The sequence below is a fragment of the Meleagris gallopavo genome, chromosome 4, assembly GCF_000146605.3.
Source record: "Meleagris gallopavo isolate NT-WF06-2002-E0010 breed Aviagen turkey brand Nicholas breeding stock chromosome 4, Turkey_5.1, whole genome shotgun sequence".
Classification (NCBI taxonomy): domain Eukaryota; kingdom Metazoa; phylum Chordata; class Aves; order Galliformes; family Phasianidae; genus Meleagris; species Meleagris gallopavo.
In genome coordinates this window covers 27,733,494-27,748,334 of record NC_015014.2, presented here as the reverse complement: position 1 = coordinate 27,748,334, position 14,841 = coordinate 27,733,494, and the positions used below count along the sequence as shown (strand labels likewise).

General features: G+C 42.5%; 1 long non-coding RNA gene across 2 annotated transcripts in view; it reads right to left on the bottom strand.

Moving 5' to 3' along the window:
- Positions 1-8,474: 8,474 nt before the first annotated feature.
- The window catches only part of LOC116216554, a 32,046-nt gene continuing 25,679 nt past the window's right edge, over positions 8,475-14,841 (bottom strand). The window contains exons 2-5 of one of the 2 annotated variants that reach the window (XR_004159537.1): positions 14,756-14,801; positions 12,388-12,590; positions 9,130-9,818; positions 8,475-8,941 (exon numbers count right to left, since the gene is read on the bottom strand). This is a non-coding gene — a long non-coding RNA (uncharacterized LOC116216554). The remainder of the gene's footprint in view (positions 8,942-9,129; positions 9,819-12,387; positions 12,591-14,755; positions 14,802-14,841) is intronic. The other variant, XR_004159536.1, reaches the window with a different exon arrangement.

The window sequence follows — 14,841 nt, the reverse complement described above, 5'->3', positions numbered from 1 at the left end:
GGCACCCGCCGGGAGCCGTGCCGCTCTCGCCCTGCCCGGTATCTCCGCAGCCGCGCTCCGCGGGATTAGAGGCAGCCGAAGCAGGTATTCTGCCCAGTGCCCTCAGCTGCCATGAAGAAATGTGCAAATCTAATTGTGCTGAACGGAAACGTACGTCTTCATCGCTGATTATGATGCGGAAGAAGATGACTACAGGTTTGGCACCATAATGGCCAACGTTGAAATGTAATGACACGCTAGTATGATGTACATCTCCATTAGGAATTATAAATCAAAGGTTATTCATTTGTACTTGATTTATTCCTGGGAAACGCTACCCAGGGAAATCTCGACTTCCGGCCCCCAAATCAGACGGGTAGCCGCCAGCGCCCTCTGCTGGCAGCACTCGGGAACTGCCGTCCCGCAGCGCCTTCCCCAGGTGTTACTTCTGTGCAGAAGTATTTGTTTTTTCTCATTATCCCGTCCACCAACATCGCAGTCTGTGATATTTGAAGTAATGTAATTCATTGTCTTTTCTTGAATTTTATCCTCGCTTTCAGAAGTAGACTGGATAATATTTAATCCTGTGAAACCTCCCTTCAAAACCAGAGGCCTTAATCTTGCTGGTAATCTTTTTCTAGGAATACAGCAGAAAACTGCACAATGTCTGCACAGTTTATTACTGAGCACAGAGGAAAGGATTTGTATTTTCTGAGTTAGATGAGAGATGCAACCTCGTGGGTATATGTGAGCAGAATCTAGACCACGTGAGAACAGAAGTATTACTGGGACTGCATTTAAATTCTTGGCTTAGTTGATGGTTTATCCTAGGCAGCTTCCTATAGTTGTCTGCATTTAATGGCTGCAGAGAGAAGAGCTGAACAGGAGATGAGGGAAAGACAGTGCCTGGACTTTTGCTAGCTAGCATTCTCTGTCCCCCCAGCTCTATGCCCACCTTGTTTCCTGATGCTGGGCACAGCTTACCATGCTTTCTGTCACACTGCGTGGCACTGTCCTGACTGCGTGGCAGCATCGACTCTGACCTCTGTTACATACAGGTGGAGCCTCAATTTTTCAGCTGCTCATATCAGCCCACACTCAGTTCCTACATCATCCAGCTCTTAAGGTGCATCTTCTTCCACTCTCCGTCACAGCTAAAATCCTTGCTTAAGTTCTTATTATTTAACAGCTCAGTTGCTGCAACATCCTTTTCTCTGGCCCCGACACAAGCCCTAATCATACTGAATGCTGCTGCTGCTGCTTCAAAGATCATTTTCCTAGCCTGTCACTTTGAACGTGTCACCCCTCTCCTGGCATCCCTGCACCGCCTCCCCCTCCCCTATCTTGCATCAACATAAGCTGCCTATCTTCATTCTCAAGGCCCCCTGGGACCCCACCTATCATCTCTCATTGTCAGGAGGCACAAACAAGGAACAGAGCAGCTCCAGTGACTGCCCTGCCTGCTGAGCAGGCTTTCAGCTCTGCTGTGCTCTGTCCTTATGTACCTTTTTGGAGTGGGATATGGGTCAGCAGGACTGGTCAGGAGCAAACTAAGGGACCGCTGCTAAACACAGCCAGGATTGCTGGCAGCTGTAACATTTAAACACTGCTGGAACCTTGAAACGTACCCTCTCCTTTTGTCCAGTGTTACCATCCTCCTACATTCTCATCCTCATTTTCTCCTCTGTGGCCTCTCTTATACTTAGAGGTTATGCTGTGCAAACGCTCTCGGATTTATTTCGGTAGCTCTCCAGAATGTCCTTAAAGCCCTCCTTTGCCATGACGTCTACAAAAGCTTTGACAGCCTTTATGCTGCTGGTGAGGTACTGCTGCTGTCAGCCGCACTGAGCGTTCTCATTTCCTTTATTCTCCATCTGTCTTTCTGTACTTGTCTGTGGTCCTCCGTCCTCTGTTTAGTTTGTAATCGCTTTGGGACAGGGCCATCATTCTGTTCAGTGTTTACACAGTGCTTCAGACAATATTTGTGGTTAGGTTTCCTACGTGGTCTGATAACACCGACAATAAATAAAAACAGTAACGGGCTGTGGCAGGTGCTCTCTTTTTGCATAGACCTCATTGATCTCAGGCTGTGGGCAGAGCACACGGCATGGATGCAGAGTGTGTCTTGTGGGTATCCGAGCAAAGGGCAAAGTCGAAGAGCAGCGCCGCATGTTCTGCTCTAAACGCTGGCCAAAATGCCGTTAATCAAAATCCCTTTCTGTGCTTCGGATTTTTGTTTTGTCAGGCAGCGTACAGCAGATCCAAGGGCAACCTTTTAGCTTTGTATCGTTTTCTTCAAGAAAAGGGCAGGGCAGGGAGAAGAAGGCTGAAGTTTATGGGCTTTTGTTTCTTCAAGAAAAATACAACAGGAGAGCTATAAACAGCAGGAGGAATTTAAGGAAGCACAGACATTGGAAGATCTTTAGACCTCTCCTTTTGCTCTTTGTACACAGTAGAAAACTACTTTAAAAACTTAATCTTCAGCTATTTTGGTAGCCAGTAGTAAACTGAGACATTGTCTTAGTTTCCTAACCTATAAAAGGAGCCCCTCTTGCTTTAACTGACACAGGTGCTTTAACCCTTTTCCTTTCTTTAAAGTCCTTTAAAGACAGACAGAAATGTGTCATGAATTATTTTTGTTATGGCTTGAATTCAGTTTTATTAGCAAAACGGGTTTAAATCTTCTTCCATTCTGCAACCTGCTCTGACCAACATGTAGCTGTGCTCAGTGCCTGCTGGGGAGAGGAGAGGGTACGACTTGGCTGCGTTGCAGAACACTCAGAAGGGACTCTCTGTGGCTCTGAATTGCAGAGTTGTCCACAGAGAGCTGTCTTTAGACTGATATAGCTCATAAAGTGAGCAATCTTTGGGATCAGCTCAGGGTCCAAATTACAGAAAAGTGACTTAAAGTGCCTTGGTGATACCAGTACAACACAGCACCTTTGTGGTTCAGGGTACCAGCCAAGAGTGGACAGAAAAGGATCACTGGGAGTAATAAAGCAGAGTGCACTGTTACAAATTCTGCATCAAAGTACTGGATGAACAGGACAAGTATCAAGTAGGATATATAGTAGGATGCTCCAAAAGTAATGCCTCCTGTTTATTTCCATGTAAACTGGAACAGATATAAAGGGCACAATAACACAGTTTGAAAGAGCAAATTCTCAGCTACAAAACACTAGTTTTCAATACAGTCACAACTATTAGCTGTGTATTTTTGCCAGTGATGTACAAGAGCCTGCATACCATGCTTGTACAAATCTGTGCCAGTGGAGGTGACCCACTGTTGTGTCACCACAGCTGAAATGCACCATCCAACACCTCACTGTGCTCACATCCACTGTTTGGTCTCCAGAAATGTTCAGCAAGCATTAATGATTGTCAGTGGGTGCCATTTTTTCCTGTATGGAGGAATTAAATTACAGTTCATACGCACATCCATATCAAACACCATTCCGTCAGAGTGCCCCTCTGCTGCCATCTATCTCACAGTAACAAAATGTAACAGATTACTGGCAAGAAGGTTCAACCTCAACTTCATAGACTAATGTCATAAAATAGGAGGCATTACTTTCGGAGCAGCCCTCATAGCAACAGTATAAAAACCACAGAAGGTTTTAGTGGCAATAGCACCCCGCATTTTATGTAGTGCCTTGTAATCGGAGAGCTCCTGAAAGACTTTCAGTGGTGATTAAGGAAATGGAGACATTCCACTGGGTTACAGAGGTAATTAATGATTAGAGATTATTAATGAGAGACAAAAAGAGCCCTGAAGGAAGACCACATCAGTGAGCATAAGGGAAACCAGGATGAGGAATGGAATGGACAGGATGATGTAGTAGATATCTGTAACACAAGATACAGGAATGTAGTCAGAACATTTAGCCCCGATTTATATGTGAGAAACACTCAGCTTTCTCAAAAGGAATTTAAATACTTTTTCCTGTCTATCAGCCTTTCCTCATCTTTAAGCTAACCCTGTATCAGTAGCTTGGCTTCTTTTCTCTCCTGTCACTAATAGTCAGACCTGGGCTGGACCTGACAACTAAATAGCAAGGCGGCATTCCTGTTGGTGTCACGGACTGTCCCGCAGTAACATTCAGTTCAGGAAATATGGAGCGATATTTGTTATGTGCTTTGGAAAGTTGGTTGGTTGTCTTTTTGGCAGCACTTAGTTCATCAGTTCTAGAAGTAGAAGAAAACAAAAAGTGTGGCAGTTAAGAGTGAGACTGAACAAGCGTAAGAACCTTATAGCTAGATGGTAGACCATGAGCCAAAGTGAAGGCATTTATTTATTGTCTCAATCAAATGGAAGCCTTAACTTTTTCTTTTTCCTGTTATGTTATTAATCTTCTGATATAGAAAACATTTACATTCCCTGTGGAACTCCTCCAAGTCAATCCACTCCTGTAAGGATACCCAACCTTTAGTACTTTGTAATAAATAAAACATCGGGAATAAAGATACACAGCAACACATTATAATGAATATTACCAAAAAGAATGCACGGATCTGTTCAATAATGTCTCTTTGGAAAATTCTTCTACTGATGTATCTAAGCACTTAAGAATTAATATTTGAGTGTGTCACGGTTACTAATGGATGTTAGGCTCTCATCACTCAAAAGGCAGAAAAATATATTGCCCTTTTACAGATTTGGAACCAAATGGTCAGTGGCTTGCCCAGGGCCATACATACATCTTTTGGTGGGAGTAGGAATTGGAATCAGGGTTTCTGTATCCTGTCCCACTACCTGAAGCCACCTTTTTACTCATTAAGAAATGTACATGGCATCATTTAGGAAAGGATGGTGATTTCCATGATGTTCTTTGGCATTTTTAATATCCCAGGTTTTTGTAGGCTTGACTGGGAAATAAGGGAGCACTGATAATTAGCTTAGCCTTTAAAAGGAGCTGCTCTCCAGTCTGCTATGTGTTTGCCATAACCTTAGGAGCTGTACACAGCCCTGTTACAACCTGTGTATCTGCAGCCTACCCCACAATTAAAAGGTTCAGGAAAGGTTCAGAAACATGCTTTGCAGTGCATTTAAAGGCAGCTTGCTGCATACAGCTTGGTTGGGAAAATCCTCAACAAGCAAAGTGATAAAAAAAACCACAACAATCAAATGCAGAAAGCCTCCCTCCGGCCAAGCTCTACAATAGCAGACAGCTCACGGTCGGGTCCGCACCCATGTCTAAGTTCTCCAACCTATACATAAGGGAGCTCTTAAGCACTCTAGCCTTAAATGCATAAGCAATCCCATTGCCTGGGGGTTAGGGGCCGGGTGGAATATTCAAGTGCTTTGCTGGGTGCCTAACTGTAGGCAGTTGTATTTCTGAAATCCTGGCCTGCCCATGTTCTGTACAGCATCCCAGATATTTGGGTCAGAACGCTCCCATGAGGGATGCTTTCTCTAAACTACCAGCAAATGAAGTGAAATAAACCAAAGGGAACGGCCGCACGGTGCCCCCCACCAGCCTTCCTTACCCCCAAGGTTAGTTTGGGACCCACTCTGTTCTGAATGGCTGTTGATTTAAGTCATGCTCTTTTCCTTTTCATGTCACTTGTTTAAAGAGGAATTTTTGAAGCAGTTGCTTACCGCAGCAACGCTTGGGAAGAGAAAGAATAGCGAGTGTATTTTCAGAATGCCCTTAGCAGCTTTCTTTTTGTTTTGTTTGTCTCCAAGCCCCTGCTATTCAAGTTCTCCTCAGAGCAGTAACAGCTAAATTGTTCTATGCACACAGCTCCCATTAGCAAGAGGAGTCATGCACATCATTCCCATGAACTACTTTAACAGCATTGCTCTATATGACAAGATGTGCCTCAACCAGAGAGGATGCTAGATAAATATTAACCACACAATGGTCTCATTTTAGCCCATGTTTAAAATAGCATTGGGATTTTTAAAATGTACCCTCCCAGAATTTGGCATCAGTCATCTTTGTCTTTCTGGTTTAAGAAATTAGATATGCCAGAGCATAACAAATCTGCATTAGAAGCACGGGCTTTGCTGCTTTACAGCAGAGAAAAATGGGGGGGTGGCTGACGTTTGGATTTACCATGCCATAATAATCCACAAACCCTAATTTATCAGCAATGAGTTCACGTCCTTTACTTTATATTAATTGCATTGAAATTTCCGTCAATTATTCAAACTCTCAGTACTCATAACTCATTTCACATCTCTTGCTCTATACAGTCTGAGGTCCGACTGTACTAAGATTCATATATGGAAAGACAGCATGATTTCTTTACATGGCAGAGACTCCCTTGAAATCTCCCTGCCCCCTGGTAAAGGTTTAGTTTAATAAGAATTAAAGTATGTCTCTGACTAACTCTCACACAGGAAGCATATCAATTTCATGGGTTGCATGAAGAATCCAGGTGTAATAATAAATATATATGCTCTCATCACATACATTGACACCTACTACACAGTATAAAGGAAACAGAAATAGTTACGTTGAGTGGGGTGGGAGGAGGTAAAAACAAGTTCTTCTCTAATGTCAGACAATTAGTTTCTGATTTATTTCTCAAAGCACATCAGTGGGTAAACCTTGCAATTTCATCTTAGCTAGAGTAGCTGAGGATGGCATTACAGAGAGCTCATAAAAATTTAAAACCATTTCCTAAGTCTAGTAGACTTTTTTCTTCTCTGTTATCAATGACAATGAATGCTGGTGTTTAGATGTGGATGCTGTAGTAAAAAAAATAGACCCTCTTTTGGATTAGTTTCGTTTGATTGTTTTTTTTTAATTATCATTATTAAATTATTGCACTGCTTGCTCTTCATGGCTAGAAACAGTGCTTGGTAATCACGTGGGTGTTCTGTAACCATCAATATCAGTAACTAGAAAAACAAGTTAAAAACCCCAGTTTCATAGTAAAAAGGTACAAACTGTGTATCTTAACTAATTCAGTCCACACTCAAAATGGCCACGCAGCTGTGCTCCAGTGCAGGGATATAACTTTTAAGAGCACAACAGCGTTCAAAGTGGAGTGCCCCCCGACAGCTGAAATTCTCCAGGCAGTCCTTAACATATACTCAGAATTTTGGGCAAGGCAAAAACACAGAAGTGCCCCAAATTGTTGCATATTACCACCATTCATCATAACGGAGTCTTTGGGGTCAATGTCTTTTCTTCCCCACTTGATGTTATTTTCATATCCTTTTATCGCCACCTGGGAGCCTCTGAGAATCTGCACAGCAACAAACCAGTGAGTTTATGCAGCAGAGGGCTGCGGTATGGACAGAAGAGAGATAATAGGAGGCTTATTAAACCATCACAAAATGATTAAAAATCGCTTGACCATCTTTTTTTAATTGGCTCCTGATGGAAGGGTTAATAGGAATTCGAATACCTGTGTTAAAAAAAAAAAAAGACATAAAGAAAACAGCGTAACATGAAATAATTCATATTGTCTCTGTGTAAATGAGGCAATAAATGCCTGAAACACGAAGCTCTGTCTGACTTCACAGCAGGGCCTGGTGCTTAATTGAAAGTCCTAACTAGACCCATTTATCAAAGAAATCACTCAGAGGGAAATTTAATTATCACAATTAATCTATATTTTTTTAGAAAGTCTCAGTAAAGCACATTGAAAATTTCTTTGGGAGGAACACTGTCTCTATTTCCACGCCTCCAGCGTGAGCCTGGAGTGCTGCAGAAGAGTGCTGCAATCGCACTTGGAGGAGCAAATAGCAAAAAGAGCAAGTCTATGTGGGTAGTATGGCAGTGGCCCTGCCTGTGTGGGTGTGAAAGGCCTGAAGAAGCATGCAGGTCTATGCCATGGTAAGAACCCCTTCAAGTTTTTACGACTCCTGGACTTTAGCGTGCAGCTAGTGAAGTCAAGACCTTGCTCCTCACCTTACAGAGTGTGGAGCTCCAGCACTCACCTTGGATGCAAGGTGCAAGGAACAGGCATTTCTGCAGTAGCTACAGTGGAGGGCAGAAGTGGGACAGGGAGAGCAGGACCATAGATTTTCTTTCACCTAGTGTGAATTGCACAGCCACGCTCCTGATCCTGTTCCCCAGGCTTAAGGGGAATGTTATGCATGCCAGGTAGCACCATCTTGGAATCACAGAAGCACCAAGGTTGGAAAAGACCTCCAAGATCATCCAGTCCAACCATCCACTTATCACCAATACTCGTCCACTAAACCATGTTCCTCAGTACAACATCTACGTGTTTCTTGGACGCCTCCAGGGACTGTGACTCCCTGGGCAGCCTATTCTCCTGACCACTCTTTCAAAGGAAGAAATTTTTCTTGATATCCAGTCTGAAATCCTTCCCTTTTCTTAGGAGTCAGGGAGCATCAGAAATGATGACCCATGTTAACACTTTTGTGCATGCTCTTTTCCCCTCTTCTTCAGTGGGATAAGTTGTAGCTTGCTCTCCCAATATCACTGAAGTTGTTTTCTGCCTTTTCTTCTGTGCTTCCTACATTATTCAGGTTAAACCAATCAACATATGGGAAGGAAACAACACCAGAGCAGACTAAATTACTGTTTAATTGGGCATCCTGTGAAATAAACATTGTGACTTGGATAAGATTAAAATGTGAGTCACAAGTCGGGTGAATTTTCAAGTGTTGGAGGATGCACTGAGGGAACCAGGCAGGGACAGCAAGGAGAGAGCAGCCAGGAGCAGTGCTGGGCACGGCAGTTTGCTTTCCCAAGGCTCAGATGAAAGCTCCAGGGGGCAGAATTGGGCAAAACAAACAATAGTTCCTTTGTTAAGAAGAGACACATCGTCCACCAGATTTTCTTTAGCATTCATTTGCCTGTGCTGTGCCCATCTGTGAGCACTCTTTGGCATTGTCCTGGTGTCCAGTCCAGCTCGGTTCTTAGATGTTGGCACTTGGGAGCGCTGTGAAGGACCCCTGCCAGTAGGGCCAACATCTCTTCTGCACTCTGCATTTACATTTGACACTTTGCAGTACTTCTGGATAGCAGTTTTACTGGAAGAAACAAGTGACAGACATAGACGTGAGAACTACATTGTAGAAGTTCATTAAAATAGGAATGCTAGAAGTATAACTCTGACCATTCCCACCAGCCTCACTTGATTTATCTGCATAAACCTGGTGCTGCGTTTAGGGACAGAGGACCTCGCTCTGCCACTAAAGCCCCCCCCCCCCAGCGTTACCTAGGTTCAGATGTCCTTGGATTGCTTTCTGCTTTGCTTCCCTCCCCGGCATAGCAGGAGCTGGCTGGGATGGAAGGAGGCTCCCCCTGTTCTGCTCTGAGCTGAGGGAGGTCACGGCTGGCGGCCATCTCCCAGCGGTGGCTGCGCACCAGCCTATGACGGTTCCCTGCGCTCTCTGCTCCTCGGGGTTTTTATTGTGCCTCAGAAATTGCGAGGTTGTTGGCTTGCCTTTTACCACCAGGTGGCCTAACTATTCCACCGTTCATGAGGAACCAAGCCTCCATTAGAGAACGGCAGCTGGAACTTTTTAAGCTTTGCATATTTTTCTTACCAAGCCTCCACCTTCTCTCCTTTCTCCACATTCAGATGATTAAAAGCGAGCAGGGCTGCTCTTGTTTCTCAACCTAAACCTTTTCTCAAAGGAATTGAGAAGAATGGTGCCTCCAGCAGTCCAGCCCCCGCCTTAGAACCCGAGCTTAACCACCTCAACCTACCGCTTAATCTGAAAGTACTCTTGCCATAACAACACACGTAACTGGCACTTTTCCTTTTGCCTCAGTAGCCAGACGTGCATTCATTTCTTTGTTGCCTCAGATATGTCTCTGGTAGCTGGTTTTGTGACCTCCCAGTTCTGCACCAACCATCTATACGGGGTTTAGAGCTGTCCATGAAGCAGCACAGAATGGATTCTGTGGGCCAGAGCATTAAACTTGGTAAGAGGGAGTTGATTTTTAAAACTATAGACAGCTGGGAATGTGAGCAGTGCCCCCACTCTGTAGATCCAGGGCAGCCATTTGGGACCTGGCTGAGCTAACAACTCCTCAGGCGAAAGAGGAGTTGGCATTACAGCTCTCCCAGCTCTCTCCGTATAGTCATGGACTGACCTCCCATCTTTGGCTGATAGGAGCTGAATTTAATGATCTAAAAGGGGGAGGGAAGATATGTTCATATGTTCGGATTTCTTGGTGAGAAGGGTGGGGAAAGCTCTATCTGGTGTCTCAGCATTGTGAAGTGAGAGTTAACTACATAGACACCAGTGGTGTTACACACAAATGCCAGTGGTCAGAGGTCGTCAGATGTCTTCTTAGGAAAAGAATGGTTTCAGGAGAAGATGAGTTATTTCAAGTTCTGTAACACTAACTGCTTAGTTTTGTATTTTCTACCATCTCTATAATGTCTGAAAGGTTCGGAAGATACCTTCAGAACAAATCTCGGCAACTAAAACAATGAACTGAGCTGGTTTATTTGGATAAAACATCCATGATTCATTTGTTTACTCATTACTCTCCATAATGATGCATTTCTGTTTTGACGTGAGTGGGGACAGCATACAATGATGGCAAGCACAAACATCATGTCAGAGCCCAGCACTAGAAGCAACTTTCCCAAACGAGGTCAAATGAGCTCTTAAACTGGTGCCTAACAATCCCAAATCAATGGCTGTAGTATCTGAATGTATCATAATACAGTTGCAGCACAAGAGATAACTCCATCGGGGAGATTTTCCTAACGGATGTGGTGATTGAACTTTCAAAAATACCAGTTATTTGGAGAAAATTTCAGGAGTTTTTAAATTATTTTGGTGAATGGATTTGTTATAAATAACTAATACGTGGAAATCGGTAGAATCTTCCAGTTGCATCACAAAAGTGAATTAGCAGTGTTACTTGCTGTGAAGTAACACTGGCTATTTCAGCTGCTTTAACCTAGCCTTGGGCACTGAAGAGCCCAATTCTGATCATTTGCAGGATAAGCAATCAAATTCAGGGTAACGAGACCTCAGCCAAGGCGTTAGTCTGGATTTACACCTCTGCAGATAGAATCAGATGCTATCTGCTAGTCTATGCATCCTCTGAGAATAAAATTAATTTTGAATTCTCGTATCATCTGCTTGCTTGTGCACTTATTTGCTAACTGTCTGACGGAGTGAGCTATTCTGGGTCAGTATGATTTAGGCGTCCTTTATTACACAGTTTCCAATTCAGTACATTTTTTAATCAAGTCTAAATTGAAGTCAGGTTCCAGGTACATATAAATATAATATATATTTAGTGCATACATTGAAAATCTCCGAGTCTAATTTTGAATGTAACTATAGTAGCATGAAAAAAAATAGGAAGGTTCTTTATTTTACAGAGAAGCGTTAAAGTATTGCCACTTCTTAAAGGCAAGCTAAGACCTATTTTCATATTTTGAAAATCACATTAGCTAAAAGCTTGTTAAGGAATAAATAGTCCAGAGGATAATTGAGACTTAGCTGGCTTAAGCATTAATGAATCAAAATCAGATGCCAGATCATTAATTAATTCTACAAATTATAATGTTGCCGTTACTGGCAAATACTGTAAGAACTAATACCAAGGAGCAAATTAAACTGCATAGTTTTCCTTCCCGCTGCGTATCTTTTGCCAGAAATAAAAACATTGTGGTTATTTTTGGCCCATTACACGTAGTGTCTTTATTTTTAAAACTTGTGGAAGATTCTTAATTTTTAAAAACATTTCCATTTATTTATCATGCTATTTCTAGAATGCGCCTATCACAGACTATAAGAACATTTCCATCAGTGCTGTAACCCACGGAAAGGGAAATGTAGCAAAAGTGACAGAAAAGTCAATTCAACACTTCCTAAGCCTCACAAAAATTCACACCCCTTCAAATCAGTCTCTTTGGCAAAAGGCAGGATAATAGATGGGTCTTGCAATGTGGCCTGAAGTGCAACCATCTCAGACTCTGTCAGACCAATGTGGAAAATGGATTAGAGGGGAAGCAGGAGAGGCAAAAGGGAAGGTACACTGAGCATTTCTAGCCATCTTTTCTATCCTACAATAAAGAGACTTTAACATAGTTAGAAAGTGACAAATTTCAGAAACTCTTTTACAGAATGAGGGATCCATGTGGGCAGCTGGCTTTAATGTGTTACCACTGAGGCCAGAGCCTTATGAGTAGAAAAAGGCTTAACGGTTGCAAGGAGGTATAGCTTGAGATGAAATAATGAGGTGATCTAACAGTACTCTAGTCAGGATAAAACCTTAAGGGCAAAATGACAGGTTTTGGACCCTTCCCTGAAAGCTCCCAGTATGTGAACTCTGTCTCATGTGCTGGAACTTTTCTTGTTTTCCCATTGTATGCCAGACTCTAGAGTTTTCAGACCTAGAACAAGCAGGTTCTTCTCAAGCACATCCCAGAAGGCTTAAGTGCACCTGAACACCAATTATAAGCCAGTGCATTGGGATATTAACGTAATAGTTTACTCACCTAAGCATCACCAACTAAGTTGCTTGGTGCAATCTCTTCTAGCTGAGACTGAGTTGTCCTGAAGGATCCAATGAAGCCTGTCACATATGGCAGCCACGAGCGCATTGTGCCTGGAAAAGTGAGCTGTGGAAGCACAGCCCATTTATCCTTATCCAAACATTCCATTTTTTCCATTATTATTGCACATTCATTCCATTTTCTTCCTGGTTTTAATTGGGGGGAAAAAAAAAAGTCCAAGTGGACCTGTTTTTGTAGAAATAACAGTAAAACATTCTGAAATAAAAATGTTCTTGCAATTTCCCAAAACCAAATGCAGCTCATTTTCCAGTTGGAATCAGAGAATCTTGTGAATCTTGTTAACTTGAGCTACATTTCAGCTGAAGAACAAGTAAGGTGCCACCGTACTTTCATTTTGTCTGTATTAAATTTCATCCCTCACTATCTGCCCACCGTCAATGGCAGACAAATCTTCGTTGCCAAAAGAAGCATATAATGTAGATCAGAGACTGCTAGCACCATGCTGATATTCTTTTATGATGGCTTCATATATATGCTGAATAGAGGAATTCTTGGTAATTTGTCATCCTTTGGGATCTCTGAGCTACCGAAAGGTGCTGACCTTTGCCATGCAATAAAAATGAAACTGGCAATAGGCAACCCTGTAGATAATAATGCATTCTAATATATCTACATTATCTACCCCCATGCTGAATTCATGGCTCTTTTCCATGTCTGGAGATGACAGATAATACCAAAGCTGTTTTATTACAATTTTTGGCTTCCTGCCAAAATTAGAGCATCTAAAAATAGATCTGTAATTATGATCTGCCTCTGAAGTCACTGTCTGGAACATGAGTCCAGAAGCTGCTGACAGCAGCCAACAGTGGGTACTCAGACAGAGCAACAGAACAAGCGTGTAAGGATGGTCCCTCCACGGACTTTCCCAACCTGCAACAGTTTGGAGCTCACCAACTTCTTGAGAGATAAAACAGCCCTTAAAGAAACTTTCTTTTATGAATTTGTCCATTCTTTTTGTTAAGTCTGTATCAAGCCAAAAATATCACCAACATGGGTCACTTCCATTTTTCATCTCTGATCAAGCTTTTTCCCACTGGATTGGTGGGAAGGTGGCATATTTATTTTTTATGAGTCAGAGGTGGAAAGGACTCTCTTTACAGGGCTGGATGCCCAAGTTTGTGGTGAAATAGCTGCTATAATTCTGCTTGGGTTTCCTGTTATCACTAACGATTTGCTAGGGCACTTGAAGCCTGCAATGCCATCCCTTAAAAAGATTTTAAATATAAACACATTCAAAAAACTGTCCATTCACTCAGCATGGCTTACATTCCTATTTTCTGACACTACAGCCCTAATTCTTTTGACATTCTGAAGTCCATCCCTGTGGGCAATTAATAATGCCACCATCATCAAGAAGAACAACAGGCCCCAAACGGGAACTTGCACAGCAGTGCCGTGAAAGCAGGGAGTGTTCAGCTGCTATAGAAACCTCATCTGCATGAGACTGTCTTGCTCTTTTGCTTTTGTTTCTATCTTTTGCCATCCATGGAAGTTAATTAATTATATCAATTAATAGAAACTTTGTGCCAAATGACCTCTGCTGGGTAAGGAAGGATAGCTGTAAGCAACTTTTTGTTTTCAGTTGGAGTCCAGTGATGGTTGTGGCAGTTGGGGGGATAAGGAGAGAAAACAATCTTTCCTCCTTTCAAGTCAGATTTCTGTTGGCAAATAATTTACACTGACTGGCAAGTGGCACCAAAATGGATGCATATTTTTGTCTATTTGTTGCTGTCTTACTAGCATTCAGATGCTTTATTGAAATCATGTGTATTGAGGTGATTTCTGTCTGTGATTTTGTAGAATACGTAAACGTACATTGATGCTTATCCACGATGATCTTATCACACAGTGCTGCATAATCAACAGACACCTAAGGATCGGATGCTCTGGAAAAAACATAATAGATGAGGCATGATTTTAAACAAGAATAATTATGCCAATATAATGCCTCATACAGACTTGCTTATTTCCATGTAAATGTGTGGTTTTTGTCTTGAGTTGTGTAACCTTGGATGGTATTATCCTGGAATGAAAGCAACTGTATGTCAATTAAATTAAGTTCCTATAACAAAGTTATCTGTAGCAGTACGAAAGGCAAAACCTTCTCAGTAGTCAAGCTGGCACTTGGCTCTGAGGCTGTATCTCCCATCTTTCATGGAGACGCTGCAGTCCACCATGCCAATGAATTTGCCACAGCCCTGACACTTCACATGCTTCTCGTTTTATACCCGAATGCCCCTAATCTGTTCCCACCAGACCATGTTTATATTACAAGTTCACTGGCACACACCTTCAATGAGCTGGGGAGCACTCCTCACACTCCACTGTCATTTATCCTGAGGGATGACAGAAGAAGAAAGTGAAAGGTGGTACAAT